Below are 24,037 nucleotides of genomic sequence, written 5' to 3'. Positions count from 1 at the left end.
GCCACAAACATTCTTGTACATGTCTGAATAGACATGAGCCCTTGTTTCGTTTGGATACATACCCAGGCAAGCCAGAGCACAGATACGTTCAGCTTTCAGTAGATTCTGTCAAATAGTTTTCCAAAGAGGTTGCATCCAACTGCACAATGTAAGGATTTAGTTCATCAAACAGTCTTTGTGCACCGATGATGAGGCAGGCACTCCACTGGGCACTGGGCACATGATAAAACGAGGATCATCCATGGCCCAGAGTAGCTACTAGCCTGGTCACCAAACCAACGGATGATTTTACATCACATAGTAAATGATAGGGCAGAGGTGGCCTTTGGGGGCTCTGGGGTTGGCTTCCCGACTTCAGATGATCTAACAAGAGGGCTTTTCCAGGTGAGGAAGCGCTGGTGTTTGAGGGAGAGTCTGCAGAGGAGGAGATTTTGGTCCCTCCAGAGGCAGACCCTGCAGGTCCTTCCCAGCTGGGAGTCCCACTGACGGAGCGGCCAGGCCCAGCGAATGAACGGCTGCCAACATGAGCAATGATTTAAAGGAGAAGGTTGAGACGTCGGGGAGATGAATACCACTGACTCCGCTGCCATCCTGGAAGCGATCCATCAGGGCGGCTTGGCAAAGAGGGGCATAAATCCCCAGCCAGCGAGGCCAAGCAGGGCTCCAGGAGGAGGAACAGGACGTGATGGCAAGTTCCAGAGCTGCCTCCGGCTGGGTGGGAGCCAGCAGGTTGAGAAGTGTCACTCTGGAAGCATCCCCAGAGGAGGGTTTTGTAGTGAGGGTCCCTCTCCTCCTGAGATGCACATCCCCAAGGAAGGCACCCTCCTGGTCATTTGCCATATTTGTGCCACATTCCATGCCCCCTCGTGGGAAGCTTTTCTTCAAAGGAGGTTCCGCCTTTCTGTCTCCTCTCCAGCCTGAATCTTGCCGCTCCTGGGGTTTGGCTCGAATGACCCATTTTTCAACCAAAAGGGGAAGATTTGGGTTTGAAATGCATCCACACCTCCATCCTCTGAGCCTCCCATTGATCACCCTCCAGCAGCAGCCTGAGGCCCAGAGGGATGTGGACCTGGGACGTGAGCGGGAACAGAACACTGAGTGGGAACAGCAAAGTGTGTGAGTGAATGGGAGATTTTTATGAGTGAAATTTGCTCACGAGCTTCTTTAATAATGTTATTCATCTTTCTGTCAAAGCCGTCACATTAATGTAGCGGGGAGAGATTTAGAGGAGATGAATTAAGACTTAAATACACAAAATGACTTGGGGAATATTTAAATACAATACATTTTATTTTGGTGCTGCATCCTTACTCGGCGTCGCTCGTGACTCTTGCCAGGCGAGCACAGCCTGAGAATCGACAAGCCCCTCCCTCCGGGCACTTCATTCACTGAGCGTTTGCTGTGCACCTAGTGTGGTGAGTTAATACAGTCTAAACAGAGCACTTTCACAATAGCCCAGGAGTCAGGAGACCTGGGTGCCAGTTCTGGCTTAGATGAGCCACTTTTCCTTGGGGGCCTGCTTCTTCATGGTGAAAATGAGAGGCGTTTCAGTCTGAATTTCAGAGGATGCAAACAATCCTTAGGGACCGTTGCAGAAGAACGGGGCGGGGGGGGGGGGTGGATAACTCAGGATGCGGAGTTCTGAACCCCTCCCATCTCTCCATAACAGTTGGTTGCTCTGTTTTTGCATATTGGCAGCTAGCAAGCATTTCATTTGAAATAAGAAGATTTTGACTTTGGAAAAAGAAGAGTGTATGAATTTGTTCATTCATTCATTCAATGACTACTGATGGAGCCCCTTCCCTGGGCCAGGAGCTGTGTTAAGCACTCGGGATATGTCACTGAACAAAGCAGACATGGCTCCTGCCGTCCTGGTGCTCAGTTATCCAGTCCAACTCTTACATTCCCTGGTGGCAGTGCTGAAAACGAAGACTGTGTGCCTCTGGGATTAAGCAGAGAAGCCTTCCAGAAGGAGGAAGGCTTTGAAGGCCACCCGCCTTTCCATCTGCATGCACACTGGACTTCTGGGCACACAGAGCTAGTTTCTCCCCCATGAGTTAGGGAGGCTCAGCCTTGGCTTTGGCTGCAGAGAGGGTGAAGTGAGGACACCAGATAAGAAGCCAAAATCAGAGTCAAGGAGGACAGCCCAGATGAGGGCCCCCCATTCTATTTATTGCCCCACTGCCTGGGCCTGGGCCTGGGCCGGGACCAGAGACCTGGGGAGCTTGGGATCCCATCCCCTTATCCCACCCATCTCCCCACCCCAGGCCCCACCATTACCATCACCATCTTGCCCTCCTATCTCTCCCTTTCCTCTACTCAGGATGTTTGGAGAACAGGAGAAGGATGCTTTCTCAGAGGGGAGACTTTCCCACCCTGCCAGCCTCTGCTCGCCCCTCTCTGAGCCACTCTCCCAGACCATATGCAAAACATCTTCACCTATAGCCCTCCAAATCCCCCAAGAGTGTTGCCCCCAGTGGCAGGCCCAGAGATACACCTCAGCCTGACCCAGCTGAGGGTGTCATATGGGAAATGAAGAGGAAATGACAGGCTGGAGGCCAAGGAACCTCTGGTCAATGCTTTGCTTACCTTTTAAAGCAGGTTGTTTTGAGTATGTACTCTGTGCAAGTTACATTCTTTTAGGTTCTAGAAAAAGAAAACATGCTCAGGCCACTGCGACTGTTGCAAGAACACAGGAACTCAGCCTTATGAGAAGACAGGCCTGGGAGTCCCCTGTGCCTCGGCCGCTGGGTCCCACCTGTGGGAGCAGGCACTGCGCCAGCCTAGGGTCACCGAACTACTCTGGGTGCTGCCCCTACCACCTCCAATTCACTAACCAGCCCACTCTTTTACCTCTCTCATTCAAGCTTCTGAGGGACAAGCTGACTCGTCTGGTTAGTCACCATCCAGAACTGGCCAGCTTGCAGGCTTTAGAAGCCTGACAACCACACAGGCCGCTGGTAGGCTAGAGGCAGCTACGTTTGGGTCTGAGGCCCCTTCTGGTCCATTAGCTGTGGTGAAAGGGATGAATTGGGTAGTCTGAGACACAGAGACCATGCATAAGAAAGAAGGCCTCCAAAGAGGGCTCTGGAAATGGGCAGGCAGGGCCGAGGGTCCCCTGAAGAGGTCACTCTAATAGGCAGCCACCTGCCTTTCTCCCCAGGACAGGAGGGAAACAAGAAGGTGGGCCAGAAGAGGGACCTCAGAATATACGGAATTTGGAATTTGAGGCATTCAGAAACAAGGTCTGTGTGTAATTCCTTGCTTGGCCTCAAAGCAGCTTATACAGAGAAGGAACCAAAACTCCTCAAAGAGAGTGCCTTTTTTCTGTCAAACATGGCAGCCAGTGGAGACGATCCAGAATGCAAGTGTCAGGGTGACAAATTTAGGGGGTGAGCACACTCACAATCTCCCTCTTCCCCAGGCATGCAGGAGAAAGGCTGGACTCCTAGTCCAGATTTGAGGACAGGACTAGAAGCTTCAAGGCTAGCCAGCAAACCTATGATTTCTTGAGTCCCTTAGCACCACACTAAGGAAGCATTCCAGGCACGGGCGGGGGGGGGGGGGGGGTCAGAAAGCTCCCGGGGAATGCCAGATGGCCCTCCCATCTCCCTCTCCTTTGCATAGAGTGGGTATATCTGGCCATTGTCAAGTCCATTCCCAAACCCTTCCCCCCCCATAGGACCTGAGGCCAGACTGCAGGGGAATGTGCTGACCCTGGCAGGGAGAGTTGCTTCCATTCCATGGCTGTGTGTTGGGTCATTTTTCTCAGCGGTAGGAACGGATGCATGCTGAGCCATCCATACTCTCTTACTGGGACTCCTTTGCCTTTAAGGAGAGTGTTTGTAATTCAGCTGGCTGGGGAGCAAGTAGAGGGTCCCCCAGGAGCTGCCTCCTAGGGCTGAAATTGTATGAGTGCTAAATATGAGTAAACCGGAAACTACTATCCTTTCTCCCCATCTTCCCCAAAGAATCCAAGGGCATTGGGCAGATCTATAGTCCAGCCAACTGAAGGTACAAGGAATAGGAAGGGGTCTCTTCAAGAACAGCCAGGCCACCCAGGCCATCCAGGGGCTGGTCTTCCTGCAGGCAGAAAAGGCACAAGGTGACTCACGAAACCCTGCAGGCCCAGATCCAGCAGACTCCCCCAAAACTGGTTTCTATTTGAGATGGTTGGAGATGGTCTTGGGCCAGGATGGGGTGTCTCCAACTTCATGCAGTAGAATCAGGACATTACCAGCACGTTGAGGGGATGTGTCCAATTCCCAGGCCTTAATGGGATTTGTATTGGTAGCTTCTTTTATCCAACCCTCTGCTTCCAGGCTCATAGAAAGACTCTCTCAAGCTTTCAAAACAAGAATGGGAAAGCAGAAACAGGCACATCTACCCTGGAAACGGCTCACCTCATTATGGCCTGCCTCCTTGCCTCTGCCTGTCTGTGCTGCAGCGGCACGAGTGAATCCAACATCGTGATTCCTGGAATTATTGAGCCCTAGGCAGATGGCAGCCAGCAGTGATTACAGGGTAAATTCAAGTGGCTCTTGGAGGCCTTCTCAGGCAGCAGACAGACAATTCATATGAAAGCATTTTGGAAAATACTTATTGACACTGAAGCTATTATTTAATTATTAATATTATTATTGTCGTGATTGTTAGCAAGATGGCACTATTGCCCCTCGCAGAGAATTGACAGTAGGAATGTGCTTCAAAGAGTACAGCCCCCTCGGAGACCAGCTTTTTTGCAGAGGCATCTATTCGTAATTCCATTAATGCTTCCCTCCTAAGAGCACACAGAGGTCCCTCACCGAAAGGTAGATTCCCTTCCTAGAGTACAGAGGCTCCTGGTGTGATGGTCTTTTCATTGTAGGGATATAATACCAGTGAATTTGCATCTGAGGATAAAATGTAAATTGTATATAAATGTATAAAGTATAAAGGATCTTATCTTCTGACCCACCTTCCATGACTACGCATGAACCCATGTTCCTGGTCTTCTAGGTCCTAAATGGTGGCCTGACATGGGGCACTTTCTGTCCACGGAGCTTGGGGATGTGAAGAGAAACCTGGGCCAAGAGTGAGGAGACCGGGTTGAATCTTGATGGGCTCCTCACCAGCGCTGTGTCCTTGGCAAACCCTTCGTACTCTTGATTTCCTCAAAAGATATGTAACAATTGTGTTGATCCTTTAGGCTGCTATAACAGAATACCATGGGATGGATAGCTTATAAACGGCAGGATTTTATTTTTCACCGGAAGCTGGGAAGTCCAAGATCAAGGTGTTAGCAGGTTTGATGTCTGGCGAGAGCCCACATTCTGGCTCAGTAGATGGCCACCTTCTCACTATGTCATCCTATGGTAGGAGGGGTGAGGGAGTTCTCCAGTATCTCTTCTAGAAGGGCACTAATCCCATTCATGAAAGCTCCACCCTTCTGACCTAATCACCTCTCAAAGAGGTGGGAATCCTCACACTGGGGATGAGGTTTCCAACCGCTAAATTTGGGGGGATACATTTAGTGTGCAGCAAAAGAGTTGCCTAATGTCAAAGTATTGTTGAGAGGAACAAATGAAGTAATGGATATACCCTCCCAGGGCCCTGAGCCCTGTTAATAGTTAATATTAACTGAATCAGAGTTGAAGGGAGCTATGCACACATAGTAGGTAGAATTATGGGGGGAGGTTGGTCGTAACGCACTCTCAACAGGTTCAAGACAGAGAATGGACAATTACACACTGTGTTTAGACCCTTGTCAACCGCAAGTAAAGGGAAATCCAGCTAGAAGCCCGGCCATAGGACTTGTCAAATCCTAATATGCGAATTCTGAACAAATCAACAGCATTCTTCCATGGATTCATTAAAACAAACAACCCCTCTTATTTATCAATGCTATTCACCCCAAGTGAAGATGACAACAATCAATTAAATAAACAAATCAAGTTTAAAAAAGCTTAACTCAAGGCAGACGTGATTAATTTCCTCATCATTGATTGACATTAACTATATTAGCCAGCTTTGCTATGGTAACAAACAACCCCTAAAATCTTAATGGCTTATAACCACAAGCATTTATTTCTTGTTCACGGAACATGTTGGCAGCTATGGATACATTCCACTTGTCTCCTCATTCTGGGACTTAGGCTGAAATGGCAGCCCCTAATTTTGGACTGGCTCTTCTGACAGTAGAAGGAAGCAAGCCAGAGAACTGGCTGACCGTGCCCTACTTCTGATAGCCTCTGAACTAACATTCCATGGGGCCAAGTCAGTCAAATGGTCAAGGCTGATAATGGCGGGATAGCACACAGGGCTGAGGGAGTGGCTAAAATGCATTCCATTTTCTTTTTTTTTTTTAATTTTTTTTTTACATTTATTTATTTTTGAGAGACAGAGTGAGACAAAGTGAGAGTGGGGGAGGGACAGAGAGAGAGGGAGACACAGAATCCAAAGCAGGCTCCAGGCTCTGAGCTGTCAGCACAGAGCCCAACGTGGGGCTTGAACCCACAAACTGTGAGATCATGACCTGAGCCGGAGTCAGACGCTCAACCGACTGAGCCACCCGGGCGCCCAAATGCATTCCATTTTCTAAAGGCCACAGTGAGTCAGAGGTTCACGGGCAAGGGAGCATAATGGTCTTATGGGAAGAGAATAAATACCTGGTAGAGCAATAGGATCCACTACAGTGGGCACTGACCCTCTCCTTCCCCTCAGCTGCCCCGATGGATACAGTATTCCGCTTAGAAGATATCCTGTGCTCTGTTAATTTCATGTACCTGGTAATTTGAAGAGTGGGCCATACCTCTGGGGGGTCTGTGCAGCTGGGAGTCCCTCCATTCACCCCTTTCATCCTTCCTGCCTGCTTCCTTCATGTCTGCCTTACCCTTCTGGACTTTCCTCCCTCTCACACTGGGCTCACTGAGGTGACTCTTCCTGTGATGGGGCAGCGGACACAAACTCCTTTGATGACCTCGTTGGATCCGGTGCCAAAGCCAGACCATCCCTCAGCCCCTCGGCCCCCACAGGCTACTGGGCAGGCCCCCCGGCCACCCTTCCAGATTGGCACCTGAAAAACAGAATTTCTGCTTCAGGGAACGCAGCTGCTCCTGTCTGAATAATGCATGCCGTGCACCGCACCGGACCAAGGACAAGTGGCTGAGAAATTGGGGAGCTTTCATTTGATTTCATTATTTTGCTTTTAGACCCGAGCATTTGCTGCTGTCAGGCATTTCAAAGAGGACAAGACAACAAGGTGTTCTGAGACAAGCAGAAAAGGTCAATCATCCGCGGGGGCTGAAGGGATTGCAGTGGGGGACGGCAGGGCAGGGACATCCCCCCGCAGACACAAGGTCCTAACAGGGGGCAATGTGGCTGACAGTGCCCGTGGGGTCTGGGGAGACCAGAAAGCCTGCGTCGACCGACTTTCCATCAGGTACTTCCAGGAGGCTGGGGACCGACACCTCCACACAAGTCAGTGGCAGAGAAGAGCAGGACACACAGGGAGCTCTGACATGGAAATCAGGGATCGGAATCAGAGTCCAGAGCAAAGGATGGTCATCAGTGTAGTAAATGGGCCTTGATGAAATGTGCCTCCAACAAACAAAGAAGGTTCAAGGCAATGAATCAGCCCAACTAGAGTCAGACAGCTGAACCCTCCTCCCTGTCCACCGGGCCTTCTCCTTCCTGGTTTGGGCTTCTCATCCGACCTGCTCAAGGAGGGCGGCCTTAACCAGCCCATACCCCCCACCCTGCACACGTGCTCTGCTCTACTCCTCTACTCTCTCTTGTGCCTGCAGAGCACAGGTGATCACCTACCTCCCTGCCTTTGCTCACCTCCAGGCCGCCGTCCTCTCCCTGCTCCCCTCTGCCCGGTCAGACCCTCGCTTTCCTTAAAGGATCAGTGCATGTCTCGCTGCTGTTTAACACTTAAGCTCACATTGATCTCTCAATTCCGACAATTATCTCCATTAATGGCCAGTCTGTATGATTAATAAAAATAGTAACACACAATTTCAGAGCATTTTCTCACTGGTCTTCGAGTTACAATTCTCAGAGCCATAGTGTATCCACGGGTGCCGCAGAGGTCAGCCTGGGGCCGAGGGGAGGCTGGGTAGGTGGGTGAGCCCTTAGCCCCCGCCCCTCCGAAAACAGCAGCTCAGCCACTCTCTGTGTTGTATCTTAGACCTGCACATACAATGTTCCTTTCTAAAAAGGATCCTGCTATTGATTTGGAAACCACGGCATTTTTTTTCTTCCTTCCTCACAAGAAGCTTGTGCGGCACATAAGACTAAGTGTTATCATGCACATATTACAGTAGAAGAGCCTGACGGTCAGGGAGGCCCAGGGAAGAGGGAGGATCCCAGCTTCTGTCTCCTGACTCTGAAACCAGAGTATTTACAACCCACGCTTGGGAGTGGCTTATCTGTGATTCACTTGTTAACTTCTTTCACGAGCAAAACATGTATTTTAACATTTGTCCTGTTTATCCGGCTTACTTCCCATTGGAGCACGGTTGTGGGCACACAGTAGGCATTCGCTGCCTTCCTCGCTGTGATTGTGGGTCTGCCCTGGGCTTTGCCGAAGATGCGAGGCCTCCGGCAGCACGTGGCGCAAGCTGAGCGATTTACAAGGCTGTACTAGAAACCTGGGCGTTTTATGTAATCAAAGGGATACTTCCTCGCTCCCTTTCTCTTGCTGTTGACATGGTTACAAAATCTTATTATTAGCCCAGAGGATGGGGTAATAGGACACGACATTCATATTGTCACTGTTTTAAAGAGCTGCAGTCACCTTCTGGAGAACAATGTGTGTCTTGTAGTGATAACACCGTTGCTTGTCAGATGCAGCGTCTATTCTCCGCCTTCCTCTGGTCTGGGAATGGGGTGTTCCCACCAGGAGGGAAGATGGGGTGTCCTGCCTTCTCGGCCTCCCCCTGGCCACACTTGGGGGATCCAGCACCATTCCTGCCGCCATGGTGACCCCAGGAGGATTCATGGGGAGGACTGCCTTCAGGTAAGGAAGGGAAGGAGCAGAAGCAGCGGCTGACACACAAAGGGGGGGAAAAAAAAGATAAATCGAGGTAAAATTGTTTCCAAATTGAATGTTTTTCACTATTTTCAGTGTGGTGTCTGCAGTGCTCCAAGATGCTTCCCTCTCGGGGGCTTCAGAAAAGCTGTAAATAGAATGAATTGCTTTTAGGGACATACTCCGATAGTTCTCTTCTCAAGAAAATATATGCTAATGCATGTAGACTATCATTATTGGGGAGACCTATGTACCGACTCTTTTATGTCTATGAAGAGCGGATTTCTGATTGCTAGCATTTTGCCAAAGTCTTTGTCACTCGTGGGCTGAATATCTAGCATGAAGAGGCGGATCAGCCACAACTGCATGCTGTGTCTCTCCTCGGCCAGGGCTGGAGGGGGGTCTTGGTTTGCCCGAGAGAAGTTTCTTAGGAAACCAGAAGCAGAGAAAACACATCTTTGAGGACAAAGCCAAGCCAGTCCGGACTCCACTGCAATTCTGGGACCTCAGGGAGGTTAAGAGGCAGGGAGGCCCCCCCACCACCCAAGGGAGTGAGGGGGTGCCTACTTGGTTCAGCAAGGTGTGATGCTACACCCAGCCAGAGGGTGGCAGCACCTCCCACATGCCCTCAGAGCTGTTTCCTGTGACCTTTTGTGGGATGATGTTCCCCTTGCCCAGCCAGCCTCTTCTGCATTTTCTTCCTCTGTGGGAAAGTAGGTTAGACGGCACTCGACTTTGTGAGGAACGCTGCCAATACATGAGGTATCAAACACAGCTTCCCGTGTAAGAGATCAGACTCTGGAGGGCATGCACGTGGGCGCTCTGCTGGAGCTCTTGGGCTCTGCAGCCAGCTTCCTTTAGGATTCATAAATACTTTTGCACACTCCGGCATGTACTGCTATCAAAGGAATTTCATTCTGCATCATCTGCATTCGAATGCAACAGAGTGCAAAACTGTGGACCTGAAGAAGAGGAGGAGGAGGAGGAGAGGTTCTGAAAGCAAGTCGGAGGCTCGGAATGGTGTGTGTTTGGTAGCTGGTGACTTGATGAAGCCTTCCGTCTGGCTTTCCCTGGCTCCAGCTCACCGGTAGCCAGTTGGGTAAATGGCAGTTGGCATAGGGTTCCTTGGCCAACGAAGCTTTGAAAACTGCCTAATTGGGCGCCTGTCAAGGTGGGCATTGACCTTAGACATGTGTTGATCGTAAAGTCCCTCCTTCGAGGCTTCTAGGGAGCTGGGACATTTTGAGCTCCAACTTGGGTCTTAGGTAGCAAACCCAACTGCCTCTGGGAACCACGCTGAGGAACCCAAATGCGCCAGGCCGGCCAGGTGATACGTAGAGCGTGTCTGCCCAGCCTAAAGAGGGCGGCAGCTGAAACTCAGTTTCAGCTGGTCATTGTCATTCAGGTGGGAATTATCAAATCTCCAAGTTGATCAAAAGAAACCAGAAACCCATCTCTCTCTCTCTTTTTTTAATATAAAATCTGATTTTCAAGTGATGACAGCTAATTAAAAAAATTAAATACTAGACGGGCCATAATGACAATTCCAACAGGTTATACCCTGCACCACATCTACCCTAAACACCCTAGTCTATCAAATACTTTCCTTCTCTGGTTGCTTAAAGCTTTATAACCTGTGCCCCATACGTTTTCAGGTTTGTTTTTTTCCTGACTTGTCCTCTGGTTTGCATTGTTTGCTCAGCAGGACTATATGCATTTCAAGGGCAGAGTCATGCCTTTTTTCCCAATTGTTCCCAGCTGCCAGTTGACACTCAGCAATTTTTAGTGAGTTGTAACCTACCCTATTCCATGAAAGATTTGAAGAACCCTACACAAATACATTCTACAGAAAAACACAATAAATAATCAAGAGCGTCAGCGTGAGTACTTGGGCTTGACCTGTTGTCTGGGTGCCTCTATGGTACTTGTGTGAGTTTCCTCAGGATAACTGCCTCCTTGCAGTATGTGTGGAACCAAGAGGTATGAGCGAGTGCCTGGCACACGGGGAAAGCTCATCAATTGTTTGTAGAGTGAACAAAGGACAAGGCAAAGTGAAATGGCCCTGGGGAAGGAGTTTTGTCTGAGAGGACGGGAGCTCAGAATGCAAGATCCAAGCTCAACTTGGAGCCGGGGGGCCAGGGTAGTGAATGGCAGCCTCTCTATTGAGCCTCTTTTGGTTGTAAGTGACAGAAAACTGGTTTAGGCAAGAAGAGGAATGTACTGGAAGGGGACTGACACACTAGCATCCCAAGCCATGAAGAAGAAATGCATTTGGATCCAAAGAAAACCTGAGCCGGACATACTGTCACCAGTGTCTGTGCATTCTGTCCCCCCTTGGAGTGTGGGCTTAGTTCTCTCTCCCAGCAGTTAAACCTCCCCCACACATTAGGGAACAGAGCAACCAACCGTCTCTGCTTCTCATCTAACAGCTTCCACACCCAGGGGGGAACCGCTTCATACTCTTTTCTCGTGGCAAGATCAAAACCCTGGGGAAGGGCTCTGAATGTCCCCCACAGAGCCATCCCAATCAACTGTGACAGCCATAGGAGAGGGTTGCCATGACTGATCTGGCTTCGGTCAGACACCCACACATGGAGCGACAACATGGCAGCTTTTATTCAAATCACAAGGTTTGTTGTGAGGGAGGAACATTCCCCAGAAGATGGGGCCTGTGTTCTTAGAAGAAGGGAAGGGTGCTGTCCGATCAAATGTCCCCTGGAATTCACACGGCACTTGGCTACTCGTGGCTCCTTATATGTATCACGTCATTTTGTCTCCCACCAAACTCTGCAGAGAGTAGACGACGTTTATAATTCTTTCCATTTTACTGATGGGAAGAGTGAGGTCCAGGGAGGTGAAATGGATTAAACAAGGTCACATAGCTTCTAAAGGACCCATCCATGACCTGCGTCTTTACTGATTGCTGTACTGATTTTTATTTCAATACCAATCTTCATTCTCCTGTACAAGAGGGGAGCAGGAAGGTTGTGAGCTTAATAAGAATCTCTTATTGTAAGATCGTGTTTTCCTGAATGATATAAAGCGTTGGCTGGTAGACTTGTTGGGGGCTATTCCTCAGCTCCATTTGAAAGTTTGTGGGGATCTCCTGAGATACAACAGCTGACCTCAATGACCACGTCTGCTTAACTTAGGGATTTTGTTGTCTAGCCAGGATCCATACCCAAAGACTCTGGCCCCATCCCCATTCTAGTCTTGATTGTCTAATTTTGGGTACTTAGAGATTCTTCTACCTTGTGAAATGACCGGAGACCTCTGGTCCAGAGGCAGTACTGCCTATGGGGAAAGAGAAACTGGAAAAGGGGATAAAGTCCATCTAGAAGGTATAGTGCGAACTGAGACGAAGAAGATCATTCCCATTGCTGTGGCCGGGAGCAGCTCCAGTCACCTTGGGCAGGTGGCACGGCCCTATCGTGAGTAGTAAGACTATGGCAGGCAGATATTTGACATCTTCTATCCAAAGATGATGAGGGACCCAGACGTCCTCGGCCAGATCACCACTAGACTCACCAGGTCTCACGGCCGCTCCTGCTTTTGAGGCAAATCAGCAACATGCACCTTTCCACCATCCTTCATGTCAACACCCAGAGAAGTACTGGGTTGAATTGATTGGAGCTGGATCAGCCAGGCCCTGTGTCCAAGTCACTTTGCTGAGAGTAGTAAGTACCACATACCAGAAAGAAAGAATTACTCTTGACACCAGGATTATATCGCTGCCAAAGGCATCAATAATCTATTAAAGATGTGGGAGAATATAACACTAATTATCAGTTGAGGGCACCCATCACAGGGAGAAGGCAGGTAAGGTTTCGATTTCCCTTTCTGGATGAACCTTACCCCTCCATCCCACAACGATTTGCTGTTCCCTGGGTTTGGCCTCATGCATAATTCAGTGATCCGTGTGGCAGGAAAACATTTAGAAAACTTCTTTTGCCTTCTCCAGGAGGCTGGGGCAAAGGTGGCTTACAGCTAATCATCCGTGCAAGGAAAGCTATCACTGCTGCAGCCCGCCGGAAAGGACGGGGGCCTTGGCCTCTCTCATTCCCATTTGGTGACTTGCCTAAGGGTGACATAATGAATTGCTGTGACCCAGTCAGAAGAAAAATACAGGTTGGAGGAGATAAACTGACGCCCCACCCCCCACCCCACTCTTTCCTGCAGTCCTGGTGGTGAGGAACATCTCCTCCTTGGAGGCTTTGCTTCCTCGGAAGGAAGGAAGGAAACACCAGGGCTTTATGTTGCCGATGAAGGTAATAGAATGGAGTTCTCTGGGGCGTTACAGAGAAATGTGAATGAATTGACTCATTCCTAATGAATACCTAACTGTATACCTAACTGTATTCATCCTAAAAAGCTCAACGAGCATCTACTAAGCTCTAGCTACCGTGTTAGGTCCCAGGAAGGCAACGAAAAGCACCCAGAGTGTGTCGGGAAGCACAGACAAGTGGACAATCACACTTCGTATTTCTGCTGCCTGAGCTGCTGGAAGCATTTATTATTATTTTTTTTTAATTCATTCATCAGAAAGATCCTTCTTGAGCACCGGTTATGTGCCCAGACCTGCACGAGATGTTGGGCATTCAGCGGCACACAAGACAAAATTTCTACTGAGGCAGGTGAACAATAGACCAGCACAGGACGTACGTGCACAATGTAGCTACCGATCAAAGTAAGTGCTCTGAAGGAAAGAATGGGTGGTATACCAGAAAGTGACTAGGGTGGGGGATAACTTCAGATTAAAGGTCTCTCTGAAGAGGTGATATCTGAGCTGAAATGTATAGATTAGAAGAAGCCAGTCATGCCAAGAGATAAGAAGAGAGTTGCCAGCAGTGGTGTGCCAGTAAATGTTTCACAGCTGGCTCTCTGGGGGGCAAGAAAGCCCTGACTTGTAACGTTTGCCAGTTTCCATGGTGTAAATACTCCCGTATTGCCAATTTCGAGCTGCCAACGTGATATCACTGCACACAGAACCAGGAAGAGATGTGAAGGACAGATCCCCACCAGCCCAGGCAAGCTGCCTTCAGCACAGCACCGGTTCGCAGTTACCTGGCCCAACCAGAGGGCGAGCAGAGAATGGGTCGGGGCCAATGTTAAAGGATCAGACAACCGAAATGATGGGAGTAGAGAGAGCTCTCCGGGGCTACGGGCTGAGGATCGGGGATTGCTACATTCAGGCACAACTCCCAGATACATGGATGGCACACCCCACAATTAAATGCAAGAGACACGGCACCTGATCCTTCTTAAAATGATCCCATTTAAAACGAAATACTCCCGTGCCACCTGCCTAGATACGTCTGCTTAATTTAATAAGTGCATTTTTAACGTGTGCATGGATGGATGGATGGAAAAGTCATGGTGTTAGGAGTACAAAAATGGGAAAGGCAGGGTCTCTGCCCTCATGTCACCTACAGACTGATAGAGAAAGGGGAAGCAGGGAGAGAAAACAAATACTTCTACCATTAGTAAAAATTAGAGAGGTCAGGAGGGAGGAAACATGAAAGATCATATGTATTTTCTGTGATATAAAGAATATATTTTTATAGTTCAATGTGACTCAGAATTTTTCAGCACAGAATATCTGGGCCAGATGGGCAGAATGAGTGGTTTTCTTTGGTCCAGGCCAGGAAAATGTCATCTGATAAGAATTGGTCTCATTACTCTTTTAGTGAACACATTGTTCACCCATCAAGAAAGCTTTGAGAGGCACTCCAGATGTCAACTTATAGATTTCGGTCATAGACACCTGCAGAAATCAAGAATCTAGAACCCAGGGAGATGGGTAGCAACAGGAAAATGTCAATCCCTACATTGCCACAACAATATCCAGAGACCTATGGGAGTAGACATTACCACCTTCTACTTGAATACCGACGCTATAATTTATAACATGAAATCTATCTAACAGGGATTGTTTTTCTCTGATTGGCATTTTGGGGGTGGTCCCTGATGGTAAGTACAGTTCTTTGTAGGGCTGACCGGTAATCATTCAGTGTCTGGCCTTTTCAAACTGCTTTGTCAGGGGCTCTGCGAAAATGTATTGATTTACCTTGTGTCAACAATGAAGAGTTTGAGATTCTGGCAGGAAAACCAGATGGAGAAATCCAACAGAGTTGCAAACCTGGGACCAAAGCTTTGGGAAAGAAGTCTGAGCTGGTTATGTACCCAGAGGAGATAGTTGGACCCTCTGGGAGAGAGATTATTTCTTGAATTCTAGGTGAAGGAATAACAGTAGGAAAAGGAAGACGGTGTTGCTGCTAGGGGCTAGAAGAGGATTTGAAGAGGAAACTGGGTAAGATATGTTAATTTCCTAAAAACAAATGAAGAGAAAATCATGAAAATAGTTTCACAAAGAGGGACATGGTCAGCAGATTCAAATGTAGCCAAGGAGTTAGGACATTGTGAGTTGAGGAAAGACCATGGAAACAAGTGATCAAGATGTCATTAGTCAACTTCGTGACAGCAGTTTCGGTAACACTGACATCTACATAGTGCTTTTCAGTGTGTGCATGTGAGTGATGGGCAGCATCTTCCTTAACTAGTAGCTCATTTGACACTCATAACAAATGGGATGATGAGAATGAGTTTAGATAGTAAATGGCTGATCCAGAAACTAAGCCCAAGTTTTCTGACTCCAAATCTCGTTCTCTTTCTGTTACATTGCATAGCATCCCTCAAGAGAATCCCTTGGGACCAAAGCTGTACCACGAGCAAGCAGGGAGGTACAAGGATGTGGTCAAGGTCAAGCCCAATGAGAGTAAAGCATTCTCTTTAAAAGTTTGGATGGTAAAGAGAAGCTGAGTAGTAATTGAAAGGGCTTTTTTTTTCTTTTTCCAGATTCAAAAGCATTTTAAATGTGTGTGGCCAGGGAAGGAAGGACTGGATATGGCAAAGGATGGAGCAAGGTCCCAGAAGGGGGAGAAGGGACATGGGACCGAGCACACATGGGGAGGGGTGCATCTTGGCACATCACTTTGACAGTGAAGAGGCAGAAGAAATTCTGAGCTAGAGGAAGGCGAGGGTGACGAAGACCCTGCCGTTGGGTGAGGACACGGTGAGATCATCTGTAAGGCTAACTGGGGGCATCAGTAAAGGGGAGCTATTGAGAAGACAGGAAAGGGAGGAGGAAAGCTGCTGTGGGTGTTTTATTGATGACTTCCTGTTGTCTGATGGCCTCCCATTCATGTCTCCTGGGGTTGGGGAAGACCCAGACACTTCCTAGTCCAGAGCGGCCACTTTTCGGCCCTGGCGGTCCTTCTCCAGGATAACCGTGGTATAATGTGAACCTCCCCATGCTCAGAGTACAGTTCTGACCTCCTCAGCTTCACGTCCAGGAACTCCAACCGCTGGGCGATGTGCCAGCAAGTCATACTGCTTTTTCAAAACTCACTGGGACAAAAACCATCATGAAATTACAGAATTGCAAGTGGTGGAAGGATTACCTGGTCTCATCGTTGAATTCCCTTTATAACAACTGTGCCAAATGTTCTGCTGATCATTTCCTGTAATAAGGAACTTGCTACTTCTTTAGGCTGCCTGTTCCACTTTTAAGCATGTCTAATTGATATAAAATTCTTTCTTATATTTGTCTTAGATATTACTCCTGGGCAATACGGAACACAGAAATAAATTGGCCAATTCCTGTTCCCCTGGGAGTGGTCGTCAAAGATTTGAAGAGAGCCATCATGTCACCCTCTATTTTCTATGCTTAAGGGCATGCAAATCAATTTTTTTTTCCTATTATTTCTGGGCTAGCGACTGTCACATTCATTTTCGCCTGGACACACCCTGGATGCTGATGACCATAGGGGTGCCTTGGCTGAGCCCACCTTCTGCCTCTTGGCCTTTCTGCCTGAGGCTCTGATCCCCTTGGACCTGACCAGAGCCTCTTTTCCTCCAGTTTATCTTCTTTCAGGTTTAATCTGAATGCCACTGTCAGACTAACCATCCTAAAACATGATTTTTTACAGGTCACTTCCCCTTATCGGAGAAACCACAGTGGTTCTCCATTTACTGTGAGATAAAGTCCAAATCTGGCATTGACCACCCACCCAAATGAAGGCATTTCAGTATGTTTCCAAGCTTATCTCTGTTCTGAATATTCCCCTCCAACCAGGTTCCCTCATTCACTTTTTCATTTGTTCATCTATTTATTCATTAAAGAAACAATTATTGAATGTCAACGATATGGCAGTCACCATGACAGGTTAGGAGAATACAACTATGATAGAGACATGGCCCTTGACAGGAAGGAGTTCACAGTCTGGGGAGGAAGGAGTTCACAGTCTGGGGAAGAAGAAAACGAAGTATGTGCATAAACAATTCCTGTTATCAAATACAGCCAAAAAAAATCACTACCAAAAATGTGTACTGGTAACAGGGGAGGGCGTGATCCACCCTGCTTGGAGTGGTTAGAAAGAACCTGAGCAGATGCCCAAGTTGAGACTGTAAGCGTAGGCAGACGTGTGGATGGTTAATAAGGAAAGCCAGGAGTATTATGGATAGAAGACATGGCAGCTGAAAGGCCATATTCTAGAAACTCCAAGTTGTCTAACATTGTAATAGTGTGGAGATGGGGAAAAGGTGGGAGGAAGCAGTGGTGAGGCAGTGCATTTTTAACAACCAGTTCTCTGGGGGAAGAAGGAATCTTTTTTTTTTTTTTTTGTAGCATTTGCCTGTTTCTATGTTGCAAATATTCCCATCGTGGCTGATTTCAAAGTATCATATGTGACATCACCAAACACAGAGCTGGGGGAACAATTGTGTTGACTTGGCTACCACATGCCTATAGGAGATAGACAAGGACAGAATCAGGAATGGCTTTTATATGTTAAAGAATCGGGATTTTTGTCCTGTGGGGTGACAAGGAGGAGGCACTGAAAGGTTTTAGCCTCCTCTTTCTTCTCCTTTCTTTATTATACTGATGAGGACGTCTGATATAATGTTTAATAGGAGTGCTGAGAGCAGACATCCTGGTCTGTTTCCTGTTCTCTTGTTCTAGGTTTTTCATAGTTGCCTTTTATCAGTTTGAAGCAGTTCCCTTTTGTTCCTAGTTTGCTGAGAGTTTTTATCGTGAACAAATGCTGGATTTTGTCAAATAATTTTTCTATGTAAATAAACAGGATGAAATGTTTTTCTTCTTTCATCTGCTGAATGGTAAATTACACTGATTAATTTGTGAATGCTGGACCAAACATGTACCCTGCAATAACATCCACTTGGTCAGATGTATTATCCTTTTTATATATTCAGGATCAATTTGCTATTCTTCTATTAAGAAGTTTTGTAACAATGTTCATGGGAGGATATTGGTCCGTAGTTTTCATCCCTTGTAATGTTTTTTTCTGGTTTTGGTATCAGGGAAATGCTGACCTTATAAAACTATTTGGGGAGTGTCCTCTCTTCTTTTGCTTTCTGGAAGAGTTTGTGTAGAATTGGTATTTTTATTATTATTATTATTAATTATTCTTTCTTAAATGTTTAGTAGAATTCACCAGTGAAACCATCTGGGCCTGGAGTTTTCTTCACTGGGACTTTTATAAACACAATTGTACTTTCTTAATAAATATAGAGCTATTTAGATGATCTATTCTTAAGTGGACTTAGTGAAATTTATGTATTTCTTGCAATGTGTCAGTTTCTTCTGTTTTCAAATTTATTGGCATAATGTAGTTCGAATATCCCTTTATTGTCTTTTTAATGCCTGTAGGATCTGCATGCTGTTTCTTCTTTCATTGGTGATACTGTTCATTTGTATCTTTTGTTCTTGATCAGGTCTGGCTAGAAGCTAATTAATTTTATTGATCTTTTCGAAGAATCATCTTTTGATTTTGATTCTTTTCTCTTGATAGCTTTTTCGGTTTTAAATTTTGTTTATTTCTGCCCTTGTCATTATTATTCCCTTTCTTCTGTTCTCTTTCTTCAATTTTATCTCCTGTTTTTGGCTTCTTAAAGTGAAAATTTAGACAATTTATCCCACCTTTTTTTGTATCGTCTAATAGAAATACGTAATGCTGTAAATTCCTCTTGAAGCACTTGCTTCATGTGCATTCCACAAGTTATGTTGTAATTTTTTTCCAAGTTTTATTTATTTTTCTTGAAATAGAGAGTGAGCGTGAACAGGGGAGAGGCAGAGAGAGAAAGGGAGAGAGAGAATCCCAAGCAGGCTCCGTGCTTAACGGACTGAGCCACCCCGGTGCCCCCAATTTTAATTATTATTAAACAAAAAACGGCTACAGATTTTCCTTGTGACTTCCCCTTTAGTCCATCAGGTATTTAGAAGTGTGTTGTATAACTTTCTAGTATTTGAGGGGGCACCTGGTGGCTCAGTCGGTTAAGCATCCAAGTCTTGATTTTGGCTCAGGTTATGATCTCACGGCTTGTTAGTTCGAGTCCCGCGTCTGGCTCTGTGCTGACTGGAGCCCGCTTCGAATTCTGTGTCTCCCTCTTTCTGCCCCTCTCCCACTCATGCTCTTTCTCTCTCTGTCTCTCTGTCTCTCTCTCAAAAATAAATAAACTTAAAAAACTAATTTTCTAGAATTTGGGGATTTTTGGCCTTCTGTCACTGTTTTCTGTTTTAATTCCATCGTGGTCAGAAAACACACTTTTGATTTTAATTCTTTGTTATTATTTTTCTGGTCCTTTTTTTGATGACCATTTCACGTTCACTTGTAAAACATGCGTGTTCTGTTGTTCTTGTATAAATGTCAATTAGGCGATGCTGGCTAATAATGCTGTTTAGGACATCTTTCCTCACTGATTTTCTGTCTATCTGTTCTATTAATTAATGAGAGAAGTGTTAAAGTCTTTGACTATAATTATGGATTTCTCTCTTTTCCCTTTCAGTTCTGTCAGTTTTTGCCTCATGTATTTTGAAATATATTATTAGGTGCATAACCATTTGGAAGTATTATACCTTCTTGAAATTGGACTCCCTCATCATTATGAAACATCTCATTTTGATCCCTATAGCATCCTCTGTTCTGAGGTCTACTTTGTTGTTAGGAGAGCCGCTCCAGCTTTCTTATGATAATTGTTTTCACCATACATTATTTTTCTGTTCTTGAATTTTAACTCACATGTGTCTTACGGTATTTCTATTTTTACTTTTTTGAACTTATCTGTGTGTTTATACTTAAGTTGGGCTTCTTATAAACAGCATATAATTTGATCGTGCTTTATTATCCAGCCTTACAATATTTGACTTTTAATTGGAATTTTTTTCCTATAGGTTTTCTGTAGTGTTTTTTTCTTTCTTTTTTTGAAGTATAATTAACATACAGTGTTGTATTAATTTCACGTGTAGAATATAGTGATGTGACAGTTCTGTGCATTACTCAGTGAACGTCACGGTAAGCGTGCTCTTAATCCCCATCACCTATTTCACCCATCCCCCACCCACCTCCCTTCTGGAAACCACCAGTTTGTTCTCTGTAGTTAAGAGTTCAGTTTGTCTCTTTTTTTCTTTGTTCGTTTGTTTTGTTTCTTAAATTCCACATATGAATGAAATGGTATGTTTAAACCATTTATTTTTGATATATTTATTTATATGGTTTAAGTTCACCCTACTGCCTTTTGTTTTCAATTTGTTCCATCTCTTTTTTCTTATTTCTTCCACCAGTTGAAGCTTTCTTAAAGTTTTAATTTTTGTTTCAGTACTTTAAAAAAATTTTTTTTTTAATATTTATGTATTTTTGAGAGAGACAGAGACAGAGCAGGGGAAAGGCAGAGAGAGAGGGAGAAACAGAATGCAAAGTAGGCTCCAGGTTCTGAGCTGTCAGCACAGAGCCTGAAGTAGGGCTTGAACCCATGGGCCATGAGATCATGACCTAAGCCAAAGCTGGACATTTAACCGACTGAGCCACCCAGGTGCCCCATTGTTTCAGTGATTTTAATGGTTCCCTTTTTATCTTCTGTAGTGGAGTAGGTATTAGCTGTATTTCTTTGTCCTATTTTTCATGTTTGCATCATGGTTTCCAGCACACATCTTTGGCTTATCACCATCTACCTACAGTGCTGTGACACTATTTCACATGTAAGTAATGATCTTGAATCTTGAGCTCTTATACAAGAATCTTGTTTCTCTCCTCCCATTCTTTGTGCTTTTGTTGTTACATGTTTTACTTTGACATGTTATAAATCTCAAAATAAACTATTATTTTCTGTAAATAACCAATAATCTTTAAAATACATTAAATGAGTACAAAAATATTTTATACTTACCTCCATATTTGCTATTTCCAGCACTCTCTACTTCTTTAGGTAAGTCTGTTTCTGTCTGCTGTCATTTTTCTTTTGGGTCTGTTTCTCTTGACTCATTTTCCTCCTTTCATTTATGGGCTACATGCTCACGTTTCTTCTCATGTCTACCAGTTTTTAACTGGAAATGGCGAATTGTACATTGTTGGGTGCTAGATTTTGTTACATTCCTTTAAAAATATTGGTCTTGGGGCACCTGGATGGCTCTGTGGGTTGAGCACCCGACTTTTGATTTCAGCTCAGGCAGTGATCGCAGGGTTCTCGCTCCCTCTCTCTCTGCCCCTCCCCCACTCACGTACACACACATGCACTCTCTCATAAATAAATGAATAAATAAACAAATATTGATCTTTATTTTGGCAGGCAATAAAGTTACTTGTGAATCAGTTTGATCTCTTCAAGACTTGTTTTTTGAGATTCTTAAAGACCAGATCTAGAGGAAACTCCTATAGACTCAGTTTATCCACCTAGTAAAACATGATCCTTTTCAGTGTCTCTACTATATTTTTTGTGTCCACAACAAAGTCTCTCCATTCTGACGGGTTGGCACTCTGATGGTGCCTGGCCTTGCACAAGCTCTGTAAATTGTCCTTGACTGACAGTCCTCAGGAAGTGCTCTTTCCCCAGGAGGTGTCCTTTTTCCAGTCTTGTAGAATTTCACCCTGTACACGTGAGGGGTGGTTTGCAGCTAACAACCCCAAGGAATTCCTGGGCTGATTTCTGGAGCTCTTTCCCTGCATGGCTTTCTCTCTCTGGTACTCAGCCCCACAAACTCTTGCCACCCCAATTTCACCAGACTCTGATGAAATCAGCGAGGCTATCAGGCTGTTTTGACTCTCCTCCCCACTGCCCAGAAACTGCTTCAGCACAGAAGGCCAGGGTGATCGCAGGGTCCTCTTGTTTTGTTCTTGTTCCTTCAGGGACCTCTTGCTCAAGGTCAGGGAAATGCTTCACATATCTGGTCCAGTCTCAGGTGCTGACCCTGGGAAGCCAAGTCTGGACTCTCTTACTCCTTCATAGCCACAGTGGAAGTTACTAGATTGCAGGTTCATATTTCACTTCCCTAGGTGTACTGCCCAGTTAATTTCAATCTGTACTCCCCTAGGAATGTGAAAAGTTCCTTCATCCCTCACTGCTTACTTTTGTAAATTGAGTAGATGTCAAGTAACATCTGACTTTTTAAAGTTTGTATTTCCTCATTACCAGTGAGGATAAGCACCTTTGCTTTTATATGTTTTTTGAATACAAATCTTCCTTCTTTATATGCTTTGACAATGGTGACTATATATCCTTGCTTACCTGAGACAGTCCCAGCGTTTATTATAGGGTACATAAACAGCATTACGTGGAGAATATTTATTGTGCTTCCTGATATTTAGATTTAATTGTACTTTTCATTGTTTTGTCCTTCCCCAGACTTTCCTGCTTTCTCCTGTTTTCCATTTGATTGATTGCATTTCTTTTTAATTTCCTTCTTATATGCATTCTATTTCTTTTTTACATGAGTGTGGTTAGCTTTAAATTTTTAACTTACCTGCTGACTTGAAAAATCTAAAGTTAATCAATATTTCTACCTTTTTCCTGAACAAAACAGGAAAGTTTAATCATTTTAGCTCCCAACTATTATGCCCCAACTGTTTTACTTGATATTATATATTTACTTGATATTATAGTCCACTATTTTACTCTCCACCTTGTTTGTATAAACCCCAAATCAGGTATTTTCGTTATTATTATTTTATATAATCTGTTTCTGCATCTTTACCCACATATTCACCCCTTCTTTTATCCACCATCACTTTTTGTGTCTTACTTTCTCCTTCCGGTTTCAATTCCCCTCTATAATTTTTCTCTCAGGAGGGTTCTGTGGGTTACAAAATCTTTTAATTTCTACCTTTCTGGATATATCTTTATTTTTCCTTCACTTCTGAACAGTAGTTCGGATCAGGATAGAGTTTGGCACTGGCAATGACTTTCCTTCCGTTAATCTTTCAAACACCTTCCATCACCTCCCGACTGAAATACTGCTGTTGTGAAGTCGGCTGCCCAAATAACCTGCTTCTCTGTAGTAAACTCTCTTTGATGTCTGCATTCAGCAGTTTCACTGTGAAGTGTTCAGTGATGGATTTATTTTTAATTATTCTGCTTGACCATGATGCCTTTTTAATGAAATTAATCAAGTTTGTCATCAGTTCTGGACAACTTTCGTCTTTTCATTCTGTCAGTACTTTCCTTCTGGAATGCCTACTAGGCATTTGCTGTGGGTTTATCCTTCCAGCCCCTCTACATTTTTCATATTTTTATCTTTTCCTCACATCATATTCTGATTAAAGTCTCCCAGGGGCACCTGGGTAGCTCAGTCGGTTAAGCATCCAGCTTCATCTCAGGTCATGATCTCACAGTGTGAGTTGGAACCCCGCATCAGACTCTGTGCTGACAGTTCAGAGCCTGGAGCCTGCTTCGGATTCTGTCTCTCCTTCTCTCTTTGCTCCTCCCCTGCTCACACTCTGTCTCTCTCTCAGAAATAAATAAATATTGAATGAATAAACAAATAAATAAGTAAATAAACAAACAAACAAATAAATAAATAAATAAATAAAGTCTCCTGATCCATTTTTCCAATTCACCTATTATCTTTTCTCCTATTTCCAACACATTTCCATTGAGCTTTTCCTCGCAAAGGCTTTATTTCTCATTTCTATGTGGTTCGTGCAAAAACCCGCATGTTCTGTTGTTCATAGTGCTTTA

At 45.4% G+C, this 24,037-nt stretch overlaps 1 long non-coding RNA gene and 1 other non-coding gene across 2 annotated transcripts in view; one reads left to right on the top strand and one right to left on the bottom strand.

The window, feature by feature from the left end:
- Window positions 1–6,471: 6,471 nt before the first annotated feature.
- TRNAR-CCG (transfer RNA arginine (anticodon CCG)) lies at window positions 6,472–6,556 on the bottom strand. Its single transcript has one exon. It is a non-coding gene; the product is annotated as a tRNA-Arg (tRNA).
- Window positions 6,557–8,783: 2,227 nt separating this feature from the next.
- The window catches only part of LOC109278609 (uncharacterized), a 47,431-nt gene continuing 32,177 nt past the window's right edge, over window positions 8,784–24,037 (top strand). The window contains exon 1 of the long non-coding RNA XR_008421300.1: window positions 8,784–9,001. This is a non-coding gene — a long non-coding RNA (uncharacterized LOC109278609). The remainder of the gene's footprint in view (window positions 9,002–24,037) is intronic.

Source organism: Panthera pardus, unplaced genomic scaffold, assembly GCF_024362965.1.
Source record: "Panthera pardus isolate Hobbes unplaced genomic scaffold, ASM2436296v1 HiC_scaffold_12, whole genome shotgun sequence".
Taxonomy (NCBI): Eukaryota; Metazoa; Chordata; class Mammalia; order Carnivora; family Felidae; genus Panthera; species Panthera pardus.
The sequence above is the reverse complement of the archived record's forward strand: the minus strand, read 5'-3'. Positions and strand labels throughout refer to the sequence as shown.